This window comes from Haemaphysalis longicornis, unplaced genomic scaffold, assembly GCF_048455015.1.
Source record: "Haemaphysalis longicornis isolate Haplotype H1 unplaced genomic scaffold, Haemaphysalis longicornis Haplotype H1 scaffold_1, whole genome shotgun sequence".
Lineage (NCBI taxonomy): Eukaryota > Metazoa > Arthropoda > Arachnida > Ixodida > Ixodidae > Haemaphysalis > Haemaphysalis longicornis.
In genome coordinates this window covers 66,373,664-66,393,154 of record NW_027526203.1, presented here as the reverse complement: position 1 = coordinate 66,393,154, position 19,491 = coordinate 66,373,664, and the positions used below count along the sequence as shown (strand labels likewise).

Sequence of the window (19,491 nt, the reverse complement as noted above, 5' to 3'; positions counted from 1 at the left end):
ATGGTATTTATTTTAGAAAAGGTACGAGAAGAGCACGATCACACAGGCGCTGGCGGGTGTAAAATACGTCTCCGGTAATGTATGGGCGATAGCGCACGGGTCGTGTGCAGTGTAAATGTTTTTGTTTGTTTCTTCTTTCTATAAGTACACAGCGCAATTTTACAAGGCTGTGGAATTTGCACGCGTATGCACAGGTCTTGTCGCTTCTTACCCGTTTCGCGTGCTAAACTTTTATCCTTTAAATAATCACCACGCCACCTTCAAAAAGCACCCTTCGACGTTCCGGAAACGGCAGACGACTGCGCTCAACAATAGGAAAAGTGCAATGTGTGGAAGCAATGTTTATAACACGTTTCACACTCAAGCGGTGGCCAGGGCGAAGATGTTTCGTGGAATTAAACCAGCGTATTAACCCGCAGCGGCCGCTGATTATTGCGTTTCTAGAGGAAATGCGCAAGCAGAGGTAACTACGTCATTGCTTACTGCCAAACGAGCACACATATTGGGTGTTTTGTCGTGTGCAGCACGCGTCTTGCGTCGCACGCAACGTGAAAAAGCAGACGACGCGAGAGCGCCATCCACACTAGGAGCGGTTCGTCCCGCCGCCGCCAGGGGCCGACTGTGTTCGCGCTCGGGGCGAATAGGCGGCGTAAAAATCGACGCCCCACGTGACCAAACTACAGGGCACTTTTTTCGACCATCAAGTCCACCAGACGGCGCAAGCGAAAGGTTACTTTTGGTATAGAATACAAAACATTAATTCTGTGACTCAAAGAGGCCACGCAGTTCGCTTACAATGTGTTATTTAAAAATATTATTAACAAGTTCCACATCAAACATCCGTTGAGCAAAAATGTACGCAACTTTTTACGAACAGCCGACTGGTGCACCACCTCGTTTCTGAATTCGCAACCACAAAGCCGCCAATTTAAATTGAAACCGCTGCAACGGCCCACCGTTTCTATGTGCGCGGAGCACTGGTTTCGTGACTGTTATTGCTGTTATGTGCTTTTGCGTCCACCAGTTGTTGAGAGGACTGGCAAAACACGGGAATTGAGTGCTTGTTGAGTGACAAATGTGGGAAATTCCGCATCGGAAGACAGCTGTCGAGGCCAGAATATTTGATTCTTCCAACAGAAGGTGAGTGTTATGCACTCCGCTAGAAAGACGGTGCAAACGAAACCGTTGTCGCCGTCAATACCTCATTCGTGCCCTTCGTTCGAAATCTTAGCGCAAGTGAACGAGTTGTTATGGCAAAAAAAAAAAATGTTGTCATGAAAGCGACGTACAATTGCAGCGATCGAAATGAAATGATGTCCTGGCCTCTGTAAACTTGCGGATGTCAATAAACGATTTCTTCTCACTTGCTGCTCACTGTGGTCTGTGCCAGTCGAGGCCATCTGGTCACCTGGCGTAACATCACTTCACTAGCGCGGCGCAAGTAAACACGCGACCAGCGTGCCAGCCAGGAACCAGCAGGAGCAGCCACGGCCGGACTCGACGCCCCTTTCGCGCGCGGAAGAAGGAGAGTCGAGTCCGGCCGTGGAGCAGCGAGCCGGCGGCCGCCGTGCGAGGGCAGCCATGTTATTAAGGAGCTCAAGCGGCCTGTGCAAAAAGCATCCGCCATGTTTACAAAGCCGTGTTTACAGCGCCATCAAGTGGGCGTACTGGGTAGTTCACGACGCCGCCACTACGCTTTTTCTGGCACTACGTGCGATATACCGTCGTAAAATGTGTTCGCCCTTTGTGGATAAAGCCTGCTTGCCACGTTGGAAACACGTGCGGTGAAGGATAAGCTGAAATACAGCGGCAAACGATCGAAGAACGGCGGCGTTTTCCTGTGCCCGAACAAAGAAGTTCGGTAAGTTCTTTTTTGCTGGACCTTTTCTAGCGCGACTAAGGTTCGGTGCCAGAAACGTGTTATTGGCTTGATTTCTCGTTTCCGCGTCAGTCTCACGCTGTGGTTCGTGCAAGCTAAATGCAATTTGCTGGCGCTGCTCGATATGTCTAGCGTTGCTGACGGACAGGTGGTGGGCGCAGCGGAGGGCCTTAGGGAGCTTGAAATAATTGCCGGTGCTCTTGATAACATCGTGAGGAATCGACGTGTTTTGTTTCGTATGCGGTTTTTATCGCATTAGGTCTATTTCTATATGCGGCCGTGCGGTTTCACCGTGCTTTTGTTTTATTTCGATAGCTGTGCCACTTTGAACAAAGCAAAATACAATGTGCGACTGCTTAACTTATCGGACGTAAAACTTCCCTTGAGAAAAATGAAAACCTTAAATAGTTTGAGAATCTTAACTTGGAAATAAAAGTGTTTTGATATTTTTTTTATCGTCTTGTTACTGGCTGAAAACTATTTGTTTCAAACGGTTTGTAGTTCAGGAGCACATAGGCGGAGTATATTTCACATTGCTGTAAACGCTATCTACGCTTACATAGCATTGGTTTTAAGCACCATTCATCAATTCAGTGGTTAGGTCTTTTGACATAACTGTCTTGATAATAAAACAATCATTGAGTGAGTGTTCTTACTTCTCGGAATGTGTAGTGTACTGTGAGCTTTTAACTTTGGCAGGTAACGACGTTTGTGCTTATGTAACTTTTCTTTGCAACCTTTTCATTTAAAAGTGGCTGGAGCTTCAGGACGGGGACTGTCTGGCAAGATGAAAAGCAATAACAGGTACGTACTGCATTTATGTTGCCGATATAGGAACCCAGAAATAGAAACTGGACCTATGAGTATGCGTTTGAGTGATGTGGGGCCTTTGCAGCAGGAATTATGCCCACCTAACTTGTGGGAGTTGTTTATTCTTGCATTACCACAGGAATAATAGTAGTAGGTAGCCCTTTCAGCGGTAGGATGCTCTGCATGTTTAGGACAGTTGAATTATGTTGAATGTAGCTTTTTATACGTGCAGAAAGTGAATTCCTGTTTTATATTTCTTTTGCACACGATGTAGTGCCTGTGCAAACCAGGTTTTCTGGGTGAAGAGTCCTTCAACATCTGCTTGAGGCTGGGCAGCTGTTATGTCATAATGCTAGTAATGTGAGTAAGCACTAGATCTTGCAGGTGCAGTCCCAGTGCCGCAAGAAGTAATTGGAATGCTGGAGCTGGGGCCAAACTCGGGTCTGTGTAGCTGCACCAGCGGTAACTGACAGCAGCATATCATATACACATGCATATCGGCCACAATATCCCCTCTATACCTATGGACCCTTCTGTATTACCGTGTCACTGAGCATTATGCATTGGATGTTGGATGCCACGCCAGTGGAGTGATGGTGCTCTCAGCAGACACTTCTGGCAGCATAGCCTGCATGCTTCCAGTGAATGTGAGCTAGTCAAGCTGAATCTCTTGCAGATACAGGAAGGCACTGTTCTTTTCTCTGAATACAGACTCCTGACATCCTTTCGCGCTACCTATGCACTGAATTTACATGGCTTCCTTGTCAGTGGTCAGTTAATCAGCCGGCTGTTTTGCGATGGGTTAAGCAAAATAAAATAAAAAAACAGTGGGGAGGTTATGCTGGGTGTGCGTGCAAGGTCCCAAAGTCATTTGTGAACTTGAGTTGTAAATTGATCTATCAATTGAATTTCTTTCCCTTTTTTTGCATTCAAGCTTGCCCACCCCTTTCTCTGAAATAAGATCATGTCTATGCTACTGAGCTGCACTGTTGGTGGCACATCTTTATGCTTCATTTCTTTATGTCGACGGCATACTGTGACTGCTCAAAATGCTGTAAGCACAGTGCTTACATTATGCGCACAGGCTCAGTTGTGAGTTCAAATTCATTTCAACCAAATAACCTGCCGAGGTGGCTCAGTGGCAAGGCGTTGCGCTGCTGAGCACGAGGTCGCGGGTTCGATTTTCGGCCGCGGCGGCCGCTTTTCTGATGGAGGCGAAAAGCAAAAATGCCCGTGTGTGCGAGATTTCGGCACACGTTAAAGATCCCCAGGTGGTCAAAATTAATCCGGAGCCCTCCACTACGGCGCGCCTCGTCGCCTGCGTTGCGTCGGCGTGTTAAACCCTACAGTCAATCAATCATTTCAACCAAATAGATTTTTGTCGGAGCAAAACGAACCGTTGGGCTTTCTTTGCCATATTTTGTTTATTCTTGCTCATTAATTAAAAATATTTTTTTTTTCATTTATATAAAATGGCTTTAGTGCCTCTAAATGTGTGCAGACAAACGTTTACATGCTGGGTTCTGTTTTTAAATGAGGCATAGCCACATGCTACTCAAGATCATGAGTTCGCTTTCTCGAATCATAAGAATTGACAATTTAGATTCTTTCGGGCCAGTAAAGTGACTGCACATGTTGATGGGGTGGTAATTCTGGCGAGGCATCAACCGCCTGGTCATCATATTGAACATATATTTGGCTAGATAGTGTGCGAAGGATGTGAAAAAAACAAATTGTACCAAAACAATGCAAATTAAATGCAGTGAAAAGTTTTGTTCTTTGCACTATAGGGTAATGTTAGTACCTAAGCAGCATTTACTGTATTCGCAAGCTTGAGACACTGACAGCATAATGCACCCGCAGCTAGGCTCAGTGGCTAAGGTGTGGTGCTGAGCCCATATATGCTGGTTTGATCTTGGCCGCGGTGGCTGCTTTTCTGATGGAGGCGAAAAGCGAAAACACGCTTGTCTCGAGATTCAGCATAAGTTAGTTTCCCAGGTGCTCAAAATTAATCTTGAGCCCTCCACTACTGCACGCCTCATAGCCCATGTGCAGCTTCAGCGTGTTAAACCCTGCAATCAGTCAATCCGACGGCGTAACGTAATCACGTGATTTTTATCAGAGCCTTTTGGTGGGATGAGGGGGCAAACGTTGATAGCCCTGGCAAATAAAATGCATCAATGGTACGGATAGGTAGATGATGATGATGATTGATTGATTGTGGGGTTTAACGCGTTGACGCAACGCCGGCAATAAGGCGCGCCGCAGTGGAGGGCTCCGGATTAATTTTGGCCACCTGGGGATCTTTAACGTGCGCCGAAATCTCGTACACGCGTGCGTTTTTGCTTTTCGCCTCCATCAGAAAAGCGGCCGCAGCAGCCGGGAATCGAACCCGCAACCTCGTGCTCAGCAGCGCAATGCCTTAGCCACTGCGGCAGGTACGGATGGGTAGGTTTACCTAAAGTAGCCCATGCTGGCTTGTGCTCCTGCATGGTCTACTATAGGTAGATGTTGGGGCAGCAAGGCAGTGCTCCCTAATGATTTGGCCGCAACCCCCTGTGTACCAAGCAGGGGTACCTGAAACAGTCCATCATTTTTTAATACCTCAAAAGCTTCTCTCATTGGTGATTGGGCACAAATAAGATTTCATTTCGTTGTTGCTTATAGTCTTGCTCTTCTGATCAAGATCGGTCTAAAAAAAGCACAGAGAACATAGTGTATGCTAATTTTGAATTTTGCCCTTCCAATAATAATGCCAAAGACAACCCCGTACCGTGTTTACTGAATTGTAATGTGACCACGATTGTAGCGTGAGGGGTGACTTCATCGCATAAAAAAGAAAAATTAAAACCACTAAAGTAACTCAAAGGGTAACTTTCTGTTGTGCCAAAAAAAAAAGAAGAGCCGCCAAAGTACTCACGTGAGGCCAGTGGAATTATGGAAAAGCACATTTATTTTTCAAACACTTGGGCTAGGCGCCCACCTTTGACACTTATAACTTCGCAGGAAGCCCATCTGTCGAGCGATATCACTTGTTTTGAGCTGTATCAGCTCAACACTGACCGCCCAAAGGCGGTTACACTGTTTGGTGACGAAATCAGCAACACCCTTTTGTAATTCGACGTGGCAACTGTAGCAAGGCCCTCGGAAACTTATTGGGCAGGGTTCGCATGTAAAAAGGCGCTCCCGCAGTAGCTGCCATCCACAGACGGTCGATGTTGACTCTTCGGGGAGCTGCCGAATCCCCGATTTCTTGAGCCATTAAAATAGCATGGGTCATACTGAGTGCAACACGTTGCCGTAACAAGGGGAGCTGAAGCGGTGTTGAAACACTTGAGGGCAATGAAAGTTACCTATGCCTCAATACTAAAGTACGGCGCGAAAACAAAGGAAAAAAGTTGCGCACGCTGTCAACCACCACAGAAAAAAAGCAAGGAAACGGAAAAAGTCGATCTTAGCTTGTAGTGGACCCGAACAACTCTGACACATCTTGCTGACATAGATTGCGAAATGGTCAGAACTGTAGCCATTGATGACAGTTGGGTGCATCATTGCAATTTTAGGCCGATTGTAACGTGAGGGTTGACTTCAGGTTGCAAAAAGAAAACGTGTTATAATCAACTAAATACAGTAACATTCGTATTTGTAGTTAACTATTTAAATTCAATTTAAGAAATGTATGATATTTGTTCACCTCCTCTATTGTTTTGATTGTTCAGCATACTTGATCATGACAGCATCATGTGACGTTTTGAGACTGCCTAGAGATGAATGAACTCATGTTGCTCATGGCAATTTGCTGAAGCAAAAACTAGGAAAATTTTGACGCATCAGTTTGGTAGGCGCCCTGACTATAGACCACAATTTTACAACCTTCTCAGGGTGGCGCCATTTGCCCGGGATTGGTGTGGAGCTGTGCAGGCATTTCCCGGGGGACAGCGGGAGCAGCCACGGCCCCAGCCACATGCCACCAGCCGCATTGGACTGCGTATCGTGTGGCCGATTCGGACACCTAATCTGATTTGAAAATTGGTAAGTTCATATTCAACAGTTTGCAACCCACAGTTTACAGTGCAGTAGAAAGTGGGTTTGGACCATGCAAATGGACCATGCAAATGGACCATGGACCAAATGGACCATGCAAATGGAAGAAAAAGCAAATGGACCATGCTTTGCGTGGTTCTCACCGAAATTGCGGTTTGTGGAGCTATATTTCTCTGTGCCACACTTTTTCCAGTCAATTGCTACACCCGACTCCTATACCCTACGAATTAGCTGTGCGTCTCACCGTCCCCGCAGAGCTGAGCTGTAGCATTAGAAAAGGGTTGATTTTTGTTTGTTTCTCGTCTATAAAATGAACACTGCTAACCTGTAGCGAACAGAAATTAGCGATAGATAATGGGATTGGAATCAATAACTGGGCTCTAAAAACAGCGTACGACAGCGCGTATTGTTGCAAAGGTGCTACATTCAAATATGTTCAATTTGGCGTGATAATCTATTTGCGGAAGCACTCAGGGACCCCCAAAATCTTAGTTGTGGTTTTTAATGCATAACGATCTTGTGTTTGTTATTTTTTTATGTACTCAACAACTGTGCAGTGACGCTCAAACAAGCAGCCTTTGCACATTTTCACCCAAGGCATGCCGACCTGCATGCTGGAGGAAAAAAAAAGTCTGAAAAATGTGGGTACAGCTGTTATATTCAAGAGGACTGCCATGACAAAATATACCACTCAGAGGCCATGAATCTGATAAGACAACATGCAACACGGGGCATTTGCAGCCTGTGCACAGCATGGGCAAACCCGCCGTGCAGTTAGTTCTCACTCACCATGAGTGCGCTCTCTAGTGCACTGTTAAACTGTAGGGTGCTGACTCGTTGAATAAAATTGTACTTGCCAAAACCTTGGTGCTGAGACAAATCGTCTGGAATGCAATTGAGTAAGCACTGTTTGATGGTAATGGCACTATCTAACCTCATCGGTGCTTTATTTTTAGAATGTTCATAGCATTATCGAAAACCGTGAAAGATGCAGCTTCTCGCACAAGTTCACGATGTGTGCTCTTAAATCGAGTCTGCGCTTAAAAACTTCCTTACTTGGGGGCAGCTGGATGAAACAAATTATAATCGTACAAAGAACTAAATATTGCCAATGTAAATTCAACAGAAATTCGTCTTTATTGTCTCCTAAGCAGCATTTATTTATGCTTCCTCAGAAACTTCACTGCAGCAACCAAGCACAAGTTCAGAAGTTCTTGTATTCTTGTACTGTATAGACAAGGCTTGCTCAGTTTTTTTAGTATCCTGTGCAAGTTTCTAACCTCTGTTGTTGGCTAGAAGCTTACTGTGTTAATAACCGTGGAAACGAACAAGCTGACAATGTTCCTGTCAGTGCTGCGGCAGTAGCTCAAGAGGCAGCGGCTTTTTTGCCATTCACTATGCCGATGTGGAAAAAGCCATGTGTGCATTTCTCCTGGCAGGTCCCTGGAGACAGGGGTGCCTGAAGTAATGAATCAGTGCTGAGGTTGATAACGTTAAGCAATTATCACAATGCATTCCTCAATCAAGAGCTTCTAAGATGTCGAGGTTAGGTATCGGTTTGGAAAGGTCCAGTTAAGATAGTAGGAAATTGTAGTGCATTTTCTTGCATGAAACGAAAAAAGTATTTTTAGATGTGATGACATTTCTCAGATTTTGCTCTAGGAGCTTGTAGGCATTTTGCTTGCACACGGTGGTGCGTGCATGCTTCCCAGCTTTGGGCTAGTGCATGGGCCGCCGCTATCCTGTGAGCACCGCAGCAAAGACGTAAATATTGCCTTTTTTTTTTTTTTTCTATTGCGAACACAGTACACTGCTAACCTTTAAATGGAGGTTGCAAAGCTTCCTTAGAAAGCTAATATAAAAAAAGAAACATTCGAGGAAGCCGTTTCTGCAGTACAAATAAACCGCTGTTTTGAAAGTAGTAAAGATGAGGCTGAGTGAAACACTGCGGCAAATAGTTTGTTCTTCACAAAACAGTATTTCTGGTAGAGAAGTTCAGAATGCAGCCTGGCTGTAATTTTAGAGCAGTCGTAGTTATTAAGAAAGAAGCCGTGGCTTTCTACAGTGCTGTGAACCTCTTATAAATAAGTCGTCAGTGAGCTTGGAAAGTGCTGTACGGCTAAACAGTGAGAAGCCAAATGCATTCACGCATTTTTTTTTTTTTTTTTTTGGCAGAAAATAGTTTTTCTACCTTTAGTTGTAAGACAACCGCTGGTGGCTTTAGTGAGCAACTACTGATGCCCCCTCCTCACCCCCCCCTACACACACATACGCACCTTTTTTTGGCATCTTTCTTTGTCAACTACGACTGCACGCTGCAATTTCTGTGGCTGCAAAGCTTGTGCGAGCGTACTGAGTTTGTCCCCTGCCATATCGTGGCCTCAACAATATTGGGGCAGCAGAGTTTTACAATCTAGGCAACTGACCATTCATAGCCGTAGTGCAAAAAAATTGGGCCTGTTTGTTTCTTATTGCATGTTTTTTTTTTTTTTTTTGAGGTTCAACACTGCGAGGACACCTATGCGCAGAATTTTGCGGCGTGTGCTTCTTGCAATATCCTTGCTTTATTACACAAGACTAAAGAGGAAATGCAGTACTATGTCGTAATTGAGACAACTGAAATAAAGCCAACGGTTTGTAGGCTGTAAAAAGTGCAATAATATAAGCACTAGGTCCAGGTTTTGTATTTCCATGATAGAAGCATTCCTTTCCCGTCATTCGCACAAACATTTTTACTCAGTGGCTGCTATGAAGCTTTTTGATCTTAGTGATTATTCGAATAAATGCTAATGTACTGCAGCACGGCTGAGATGCACTGCTTTAATTTGATAAAGTTACAGGTGGGGAAATGTAGTATGATGCTTAATAATGACAGAACTGTATCAATAATTATTGTCTTCTCAAAATACACATTTCATGGGCTTTGTTTTTCCAAATGAGAGATTGAAATGGCCTATTTTAACACACACTTCAGTTGGTTATGTAATGAGTAAAACTCGCCTGCTAGTTTCCCACAGTGGACTGGGACCCTTATACCCTAGTTACACGGGCACAGTTACCCCGCTAACCATGGTTAACGCAAACTGAGCTTGGCCACCTCAGTTCGGTTACGCTAACCGCAGTTGCTGCTGCCGCAGTGTTCAAAAATCGCACAGGTCAGTTTGCACACAAGTGGCGGCGCATCAGCGTAGGCGAAAAAAATCACCTGGCGTTCGCAGAAGACGAAGGCCTGAAATAGCGGGAGCCCTCGAAGCTGCCCCCAAGAGGAGCTTGTGCTCTTTGCGTCGCTCTCGCAGTCGGCACGACCGCGCGTGAGCAGCAGCTCGTTTTCCGGTCCACCCAATCAACTATGAGAAAAGCCTAAATTTGTAAATTCTGCTGATCGTTTGCCAAAAAAAAAATAGACAAAGCAGGCAATCATGAAGCGTTTTCAGCACTCGGAAACGATCCGTGCGCACGTCGGCCGTTCCTGCAAACATGCCGGCGCGTCTGTTCGCACGGCACTGAAAGCGGCTCGAACCAGCCCAGACCACAATAGCAACAGCTTGTCGCCCCTCTTCGAAATCAATCGCGAAAAGAAGTTCCACATGCGACAAAGTGGATATTATAAAGGTTAAAAATTGTGCTATGTATTGTAATTTGCAGTTGTAGAGATAGCGCCGGTCCGCACGGCACTGAAAGCGGCTCGAACCAGCCCAGACCACAATAGCAACAGCTTGTCGCCCCTCTTCGAAATCAATCGCGGAAAAGAAGTTCCACATGCGACAAAGTGGATATTATAAAGGTTAAAAATTGTGCTATGTATTGTAATTTGCAGTTGTAGAGATAGCGCCGGTCAAATATCGACCACGATCCTAAGTTCCCAACACCAAACCGACCCGAGAACAAGCCGCTCGCGAGCTGCTGGGGAAGCCCCTTTTTCGGCGTGCGTGAGTGCGTCGCGTTTGGGTCTGAAGCAACTGTCTAACGATATTTTTTGTCTACACTGCTTCGCCTTTGGTTTTTATCGTGAGGTTAAAAGTTTGTTACTTTATTTTTGTTACGCTCACAACCAAGTGACCGCTGTCGACACACTTGGAATTTCGCATGTAACAGCCAAAACCGCAGTTTGCGATAACCACAGTTAAAATTTAGTAACCACCGTTAAACGTAACTACAGTTACTTCCGCCATGTAACTAGGGTATTAATCTTAATTAAGGTATGGTGTGGGGACAACCAAAATATTTGAATATTAAAACAGTTGTGTTGACTTTTTGCCAGAACTTCTAGGGCTCCATGTCAAAATTAACAATATTTTCTAATGATAACATGAAGGACAAACAGCTGCAATGCAGTTGCATAAGGAGAGCAGCATAAAATGAAAGAAAGCTGTTTTGCAATTGGTAGGATGTTGCACCATTCTTTGGATGGCTCTTCAACTGCATGGCAGCTTTTGAAGTTGAAAGAAAAATCATGTAAATCATGCCTGGCATTCCCTTGAAACTCCCTGAGGGTTCAGGTGAGCTTCAGTTGCCTGCTTCTACTCAGTCAGCACCTAAAGCAAGAAAGAACACCATGACTATATCATTCTGCACTTAAAACACTGATAAGCTCGCAAGGTTGTTTGATCAGCGATTCCAAAGATTTGGTTTCATCACAATGGTGTGGAATCTAGTTTGCTGACTGCCCATTTTTTTGCTGCTGCCTTCCAGTGTGTCACAGGGCCCTTGCCACATTATAGTGTGGGGAATAGTGAAAACTTCAATCTGACCCTTAAAGGAGTGCTGGCACAAAATTTCAAAGCACAGATGACTACATAAAAAGCTTTCTTTTTAAATAGAGATACCCCTCAGGAAGGTTAACCTTTAAGTGTTCGGAAGAACATATTTTAAGTCAATTTTAATATGTGCATGCTCGAAAAAGTTAAGGATGGATTTCCTTTCGACATCGGCATCAGTGTGATGCCATGTGTGCCTCTCCCCAAACTGCCTATGTCAGGGCTCCCATGACATATCCAAGGTGGCCTACTCTGCCTGATCCTTCTGAGAAAACGCGGATCCTTCAGTGATGGCGCCAGTGTTTTCTATTGAACACAATTGCCGAGAGACATGAGCTACAGCCCAGTCTTTAAAAAAATGTCTGCTGTCCTCTTGGGTGAAAAGGAAGGAAATGTCCAAAACAGGCAGCACAAACGACAAAGAAATAAGTAGAAACAACAGCACTTGTGTTTTTCCTCATTTCTTTGTCTGATGTATCTCGCCCATTTTGCAGTCTCGTCTTTTTCAACTTGGAATTAACTTGGCCTAGCCTCAACCCTAGCAAGTCTTCATGGGCCCTTCATTGAAATTAGGAAGGGTTTAATGGGTTTGTATGCTTGCGTGATGCATACAAAGGAGAGATCTTACTTATTTTCATTCACTTCGAATTGAACAAGCAGTGACAGGTTAAAAATTTGCAACTTTTGCTGAATAGCAAGGGTCAGCAAGCTTTTCAGGCGGAGAGCCGGGTTTAATGCAATGGACACGGAGGGGGCCGGAGGGCACATTGGTTGGAAGGGGAGGGGGGCTTTGCAGGCAAATAAATTTTGGGGAGGAAATTGAAAGCAGTGTACAAAACTAGAATAGCAATCCTTATCATGTTTATTTCCAACACGAATGTCACGAGCTTTCATGCCAGTTGAGGTCAAAACTGCCATGTCGGCCTTCAGGTAGAAAGTGACAGAGGAGAAGGGGTCTACCATTGTGCCGGGGGCCACATAATACTGCCCCATGGGCTGCGGGTTGCCAACCCCTGATTTATAGCATTTTCGTATATCGTCTGAACATGAAGCCTTCATTTGTGACAGGGATGGGTGGCATCTATGGAAACTTTCTGGGTGGTGCGAACAACTCAAGGCAGGTTTTCGTGGGAAGATTGGCAAGCATGCTCTCATTACGTTGCAACACTTGTGAGAGGGAACCCCTGTGTCAGAGGACCTGTTTACAGTCTAGTTTCCTGGTGCTAACAAATTCCAAAATTTTTTGGCTGCTGCAAAGATCTTAAGAAAGAATTGTTTTTACAATTTAACAGTTTGTGACCCTGCTCAAGCAATCAAAATACTTGCCCGGTTTTCTATTCGGTTTGGTTGCTTGTCCGGTTTTCATTTTCAAAGTACCGTATATTATGTGTGGTCTTGTTTTTTCTTGCAGTGCCTGGCATGAGCTCCTTACTACTGATCCTGCCACAAACGCTATGGATGAGAGTGGGCGAAATCTGTGCATCACTGCTGCTATCTCACAAGGTTTGTGGGATTTCTGCATCTTAAAATCGAGGAAATTGACATGCAGTTTATTAGGCTTTAGACAATACCTGCTGTTAATAGTTACTGGTGGGTTCTTTAGCATAGCCATGAAGCACAGTGTGATTGCTTTGTGTTTTAGGTTATTTCATCCTTTCTTTCAAGCTTAGAAAGATGTGTTTGGCGAGTTGGTGCATCTTAACGATACTTGAACTTGACGCAAAATATTAACAATCACAGAAAGTAGCTGGTGATAACAGGCAATGACTAGCAACTAACTTTTAGGCAGCGTAAGAACACATAATTGCAGGCCAAAGTTACGTGGCTCCACTTGCATGCAAAAAAAAATTGTGATAAGGAAAATTCACAGCCTAATAAATACGCTCTTTCATTGGAGACCCGTTGAAATGTCACTGACAAAATCGCATCCGTTCTTTCCTATGTGGTAAGCTTCCTGTATCTCCCTTTCTCATGTATCACTGCACCTGGACAATTTTCACTTGCTTTTTAAGAGCGTCATGCATGCGCTTGCAGAGCTATGGATGGGGTTATGCCCACTTGTGCAGTTCTCAACTGAGAGGTTATGTTCATGTTCACGCAATCGCACGTTCACACACCTTCCAGTGTGCCCAATGCAGACCTTTCCACATGAAAGAGGTATCTCATAAGCAATGTCCCTACACAGCAACTTGCGTAGGCATTGGTGGGCTTTTTCTCGCACCCTTGCCTATCAAAGGGACCCGTAGCACTTTCCCTCGACTACTCGGAATGTATTTTGGGGTAGTCTATTGTCCCAGCAATCACCTCCCACAAGAATCATGAAAATATGTTCGCTATGATGGAAGGTACGTGCGATGCAAGATGCACATAATCATTCCCTCAACTCATTGCGCAGGGTGCTCTTTAAACCTTTAATTAAAGCAACGCCCCAATTGCCTATATAAGACATTTTGCAGGAAAGTGGAATCTTTCTATCACTCATGATTAAAATTCAATCGCTAGTCCGTCAAATCTCATTTTGTCTGCTTCCTTTTTTTGTGTGTGGGTTTGTCCCTCGTGAATTTCTCGAGCACATTTCTTTCAGGTACTTTTTGGCCACTACATCTGTTCTTGGTGTCGTGCAGAGATAGATGCAAAAAAAAATTGCCAAGATCCTTGTAGAAATAAAAAAGTTGTTTAATTTTAAATTTAAAAATACAAGCAAATAGAGCACTGCCCTCTTCTCGAAAACCGGAAATCTGCTGCTCACTTTCTCACTGACCCCGATGTCATATGGCGGGACAAATGAGGGCGGCAAAAAATACGTCCTGGAAGTTTTAAGCCCAGGGTGGCCTGACCTGGAAAGCTCCTTTCCGCGCTTCGTGACGCTGTCGTTCGGTGGTACTGTGCCGGAAAGTAGGAGAGGACAAGCAGCCACACGAGACTAGCAAAGTGACGTGCCTGCTGCTGCGTCGATGGGTGTTGCTATGTCTCTTTGTCTGAACTCTGTACCATCTTTACCTCTCTTTAATTTAGTGTGAAGCCATGTTCAGCGCTGCCTTGCTATTGAGGTTTCATGTGAACGTCACTTGTGGGTTCAAAGAAAGGTTAAAGAAACAGCTGCATATTCTGGTAAAAAAAACCTTATAGAACGCTCGCAGCAAAAAAACAAAACGCGGGATTAGAACCACTGACTTGCAAACCAGTACTCCAGCTTCTTACCTCTCGACCATATACACAAGCTGTGAGGCTTGCAAAAATTGAGCACAGAACTATATAGTCAACAAATATTGCCAGGTGTGTCTGTTTCTTGTCATGTTTGTGAAATTCTGGCAGTGAGAATGCTTGTGTCTCACGCACCAATCTTGCAGACAACCCCCATCTTGCTAGAGCTTCCATATTTACCTCATAACAAGCATCACGCGATCGCAATCTCTCCGACGCAAGCAAAGGTAGCGAAGTACAGAATGTGCCACACAGAATTACATATATCTGTCTCCAAGGGATAATAGCTTGCCAACAAAAACAGTTTGGTTCAATTTGTCTCAAGGCAGCCAATCACCGCTAGAGAAAACAATGTTGCTGTTTTTCGGTGAACGAAACAGCATTTCCCAGTGCTAAAACATGTCCCCAGACATAGAGACGGACTGATAACCTGGAAGCTGCCGTCCACTTTTGCTATGCTCCCTGACCACGCCTCCTCTACCATCGATGCCAATATCTGCCGTGAATAGACATCAGCATAAGGCGTGCGAATGAACGAGTTCGCGTGTATTTTGGCGACGCGCGCTGACGCCAGGCGATATCAACAGTGGTGCATCGTAACACGCCATGGAAAGGCACACGTGCTCGAAGGGGAGCCATAGTGCGGCTCTGTTACTGTCTCTATAGATTTTTGTATTCTTTGAGCCCACGGTTAAGCTTTTATGCTTACTTTAAAGAAAACAAGCAGTAAGGCAACATTTAGGCTCATTTGGTCAAAATAATGGCATATACACACTTTCAAGCTGAGCCAACTGTAGGGCCACCGCTCTTTGTCGTCATATCCGGAGGCCTCAAGTGTGACGTTGCCAGTACTGCATGTGCTTGTATTTTTAGACTAAAAAATAGAATAACTTTCTCATATCTGCGCCGCTTTGATCATTCTTTTTGCGCATGTAGAATTTTTTTCATAGAATGTGGACTTCAAAAACATTATGAACAAAATTGAGGCGTGGCTTTGCTATTGCAAACAGCAGTGACCAGTGGAGCTGAGGGGAAGCCTCAGAAAATGGCACACCTTCCTAGTCTACCTCGACAACGCCGTAGTATTTGCCCGGAACTGCGACGAGCAACTTAAACATGAGCGCGGCCCGACAAAGCGCGTTCCGAGAGGGAAACTAATGTCCCGGGGTTTTTCATCCCGGCAGACTCGCCATTGAAGTAGTCCGCTGCGGGAAACAAGGTGCAGACCCGCGAAAACGATCTGGAGGCGAGAAAAGGCGTGGCCTTGCTGTCGCAAACAGCCTCGCGAAAGTTATGCGCGGAATGCTGATGTCATTGCTAACGTCATACCATGTGCGCTCAGCAAGGCTAAACTTTTGCACGAGGACCCTTGTACGTGCACCGGTCCTCGTCTCCACTCTCCTCCCTCCTCCCCCTCGCAAACTCGGCTGCCGGACTGTGTGCTGTAGCGCCCTGGTAACATCCCTCCGAGGGGCACAAGCTTGACAGCTCTGCTGTTAAAAAGAAAAGGCCAGAGCTCTGTGCCGTGCCATAACCAAAAGGCAGCAGAACTGATTGTGTTATCTACGACAACAAATTGTTTGCTTTCTCATGTGCTCACGTTAAAGGTATGCTTTTGCGTCATATGTTCAGCCTCGATGCATTCAACTTACAAGTGTATTTCAAATTTCCTTTCTCCTGTTAGGCCCAGTACTTTAGCCACATGGGTAGCTACGACTTCAAGGCGGCTGCCCGCACGGTGTTGGGCATGGTGATTGGGCAGCCAGTGGCATTGTCCTGCAGCTGGGCAGGGTCCAAGGGGGCGAAAGAGGCCTTCTGCGAGCTAGACAAGATTGTCTCTTGTTTTTAGTAAGCTGCCCTGATTTGATTTTATGCACGAGGAATTCATTATAATATTTTCAGGGGCTACTTTATTTCAGTGTATTTGTTCGACCATTAGAGCTTATTTTAATGTTCTTGTTTACAGGAATGAATATGGATACTGTTTGATAATGCGTAATAAATATTGGCTCTCTGGAATAGTTGTACGTTGTGAAAACTAGAGGCATTGCATTAAGCAAGCTTGTAATATGTTTTTTTTTTTTTTTTCACCTGCCGCAGTGGCTTAGTGGCTAAGGCATTGTGCTGCTGTGCTGAAGGTCACGGGTTCGATCCCAGCAGCGGCGGCCGTTTTTCTGACGGAGGCGAAAAACAGACACCCGTGTGTTGAGATTTCAGCACACGTGAAAGATCCCCAGGTGGTCGAAATTAATCCGGAGCCCTCCGCTACGGTGCACCTCATAACCTGCGTAGTTTTGGCGCGTTAAACCTCATAATCAATCAATCAATTGAATTTTTTTTCAGGAAGGGCATTGCTAAGCCTGTGGATATTTTTACAGTGTAGTATATTACTTATTTGTCTGTTTTCAATTTTCTTTCAGTGTCGATACAGCCCAGGTACCCCGACGCAGACAAGGTCGCTGTGGCAGCTGTTATTAAGAAATGGCTATACTCCGCCGGTGACCGGGATGGCGGCTGCACGAAGCGGAAGACACTGGACAGCATGAACTGAGCAAAATAAATTAAGTAAAAAAAACCTAATCACCACAGGCTTTGTAAATCACTACGTTTGTCCCTGAAAGGGCAAACAGTGCTCTTTAAAAGGGCACAAATGCTTATGCATGCAGTACGAACTTACAGCATGTCCCATTTTTAGGAACCCATGTGCGCAATTCGAACTGAAAGCTGCTGGGGTTGGACAGCCGGGATGTGAATGGCAGAATGTCCACTATGGTTGAACGGCTAGTATATCACCTAAAGTTGAACAGCCAGGCACCAGAATATGTTCAAGAGCCGCTCACCAGGAAAAGCTGACTGGCCGTACTTCGGCAAAAGCTTATGGGCCATTGATTAGACACATTTTAACGGCCGACCATCGGCATAAGGTCAACAGCTGACCTTCTGCAAAAGTTAAACAGCCGGCCTCGGGCAAAGGTTAATGGCTGATCTGCGGCAAAGCTGTACGGCCGGGGACCGTTGTGGACCCCTCTGCTATGAATTGGTAAAAGGAGAGTGGCCATTGGGTGTACAGCAGTTAACTTTAAACACACGGCAGAGGCCCACCTTTGAGTGCGCGCTTTATACTTTGACTGGAGAAAGGCCAGGCAGAAATTACTCGGCTGAAGTTCTTCGGCTGATTTTAAGTACTAGTCACCTGCCGGTTTGACCGACGTAGCACCGTTTGCAGTCCAAAGGGATCCGGTAAACCACACCCGTCGCGCACTCCACAAACTTTGTTGCATGTTTTGTGGCGCAGCAGGGCTCATTGCATGGCTCATTCACCTTTCGCACCATCTTGGAAAGCTTCTCAGGAGCTCAGAAGACCACCTGCACACCACATTTGCCACCGACCTTCTTCAGGCGGTGGGACACCTGGTGCACGCATGGCACAGCCACGACAGGGGTTCTCTCTCTCAGGCCATCCACACCTGGTGCTTTATCGCTCTTCACCTCCTTCAAAAGGCTCTCCGCCCCAGAAACCACCATTTCTGATGGATAGCCAGCCATTTGCAATCTTTCAGCTTGCTGCAGCAAGCTTGCCTGCATTTTGTGCAGGCAGGACCTAGTGAGCGCCACATTCATAGCATTCTTTGCTATTCACCGCTTCACGAGCTTCGAGTGGGCCGACCGGTAAGGGAGGATGCCCTTGTGGCTACGAGGAGCATACTGCCAACACGGCTGACCATCACCAAGGAGCAGGCGCACGTCCAAAAACTGCAGAACACCCGATTCCGGCATCTCGTGTGTGAACTTCACACCCTTTGTACACTCAGCGAAAATGCGGAGCACATCCGCAATCATCCTCCCGCGGTCATCATGCTGAAGATGCTCCATGACAACAAGGAAATCGTCCGCATATCTGCATACCTTAATAACAGAGGTATCCTTGAGGCAACAAGATATCTGTCGGTCACATTTTGCCAAGAATAGGTCACTCAAGACCGGGGCAATACATGAGCCAATGCACGCGCCCCTTTTTTGCACAACTAGGTTATCATGGGACCTTAAAACACTAGATGACAGATAGTAGTCTAAGAGGGACATGAAGTTATCAGAAGACATGCCAGCAGAGTTCTGGAAGGAAACAGCCCCCTTTTCATCAATGCGCTTCTGCACCGCGCACATTATGCCGTTTTTTGGAATGGCGTAGAACAGATCTTCTGTATCAGTTGAAAAAGCGAAAATACCACCTCCTGCCACTTGAAGCTCCGAAAAGAAACCAAGCACCTCATCTGAATTATGTACCAAAAAGATCGCCCAGATGCAAGCCATTCAACTGCTTTTGTAAAAACTTCGACAACACGCCCTGCCAAGAGCCTTTCTCTGTGACAATAGCTCGAAAAGGCACCTCTTCCTTGTGGGTTTTTGCAGTGTAGAACATTCCTAACGCATCACGCCTAGCGCCCACGAAGTCTTTTCTTAGCTTGGGCAGATTCAGCTCATCACGCAGGGCTTCCCTTTTTACCTTAGCAAGATTGGCCTGCGTAAGCACAATGTTTTTCTTCAGCGCATCATTCGCCTTTGCCAAGAACATGCCTTTTCCATGACGACAAAGCCACCCTCCTTGTCAGGCATAGCCAAGGCCAAGTCATTGTCACGCACGACCTTTACAGTATCTTTGACTCGACTGCTGATTTGATTTGGTTTCCTATGACCCCCTAACAGGCACTCGATCCCTTCAGCAATACACCTCTCTTTAGCATCATGACTAGCACAGGCCGCAACTTTTCTAACCAGGGATACCAAACCGACAGGGTG

At 45.6% G+C, this 19,491-nt stretch overlaps 1 protein-coding gene and 1 long non-coding RNA gene across 2 annotated transcripts in view; one reads left to right on the top strand and one right to left on the bottom strand.

Annotated features, from left to right (window-relative positions):
* Window positions 1–19,491, bottom strand: part of LOC144175843 (kinetochore protein NDC80 homolog) — a 39,384-nt gene that overhangs the window by 12,996 nt on the left and 6,897 nt on the right. The window lies entirely within an intron of this gene.
* LOC144177045 (uncharacterized) lies at window positions 1,743–17,247 on the top strand. Its single transcript, XR_013323808.1, has 5 exons — window positions 1,743–1,861; window positions 2,632–2,683; window positions 6,571–6,721; window positions 12,902–12,993; window positions 17,115–17,247. It is a non-coding gene; the product is annotated as an uncharacterized LOC144177045 (long non-coding RNA).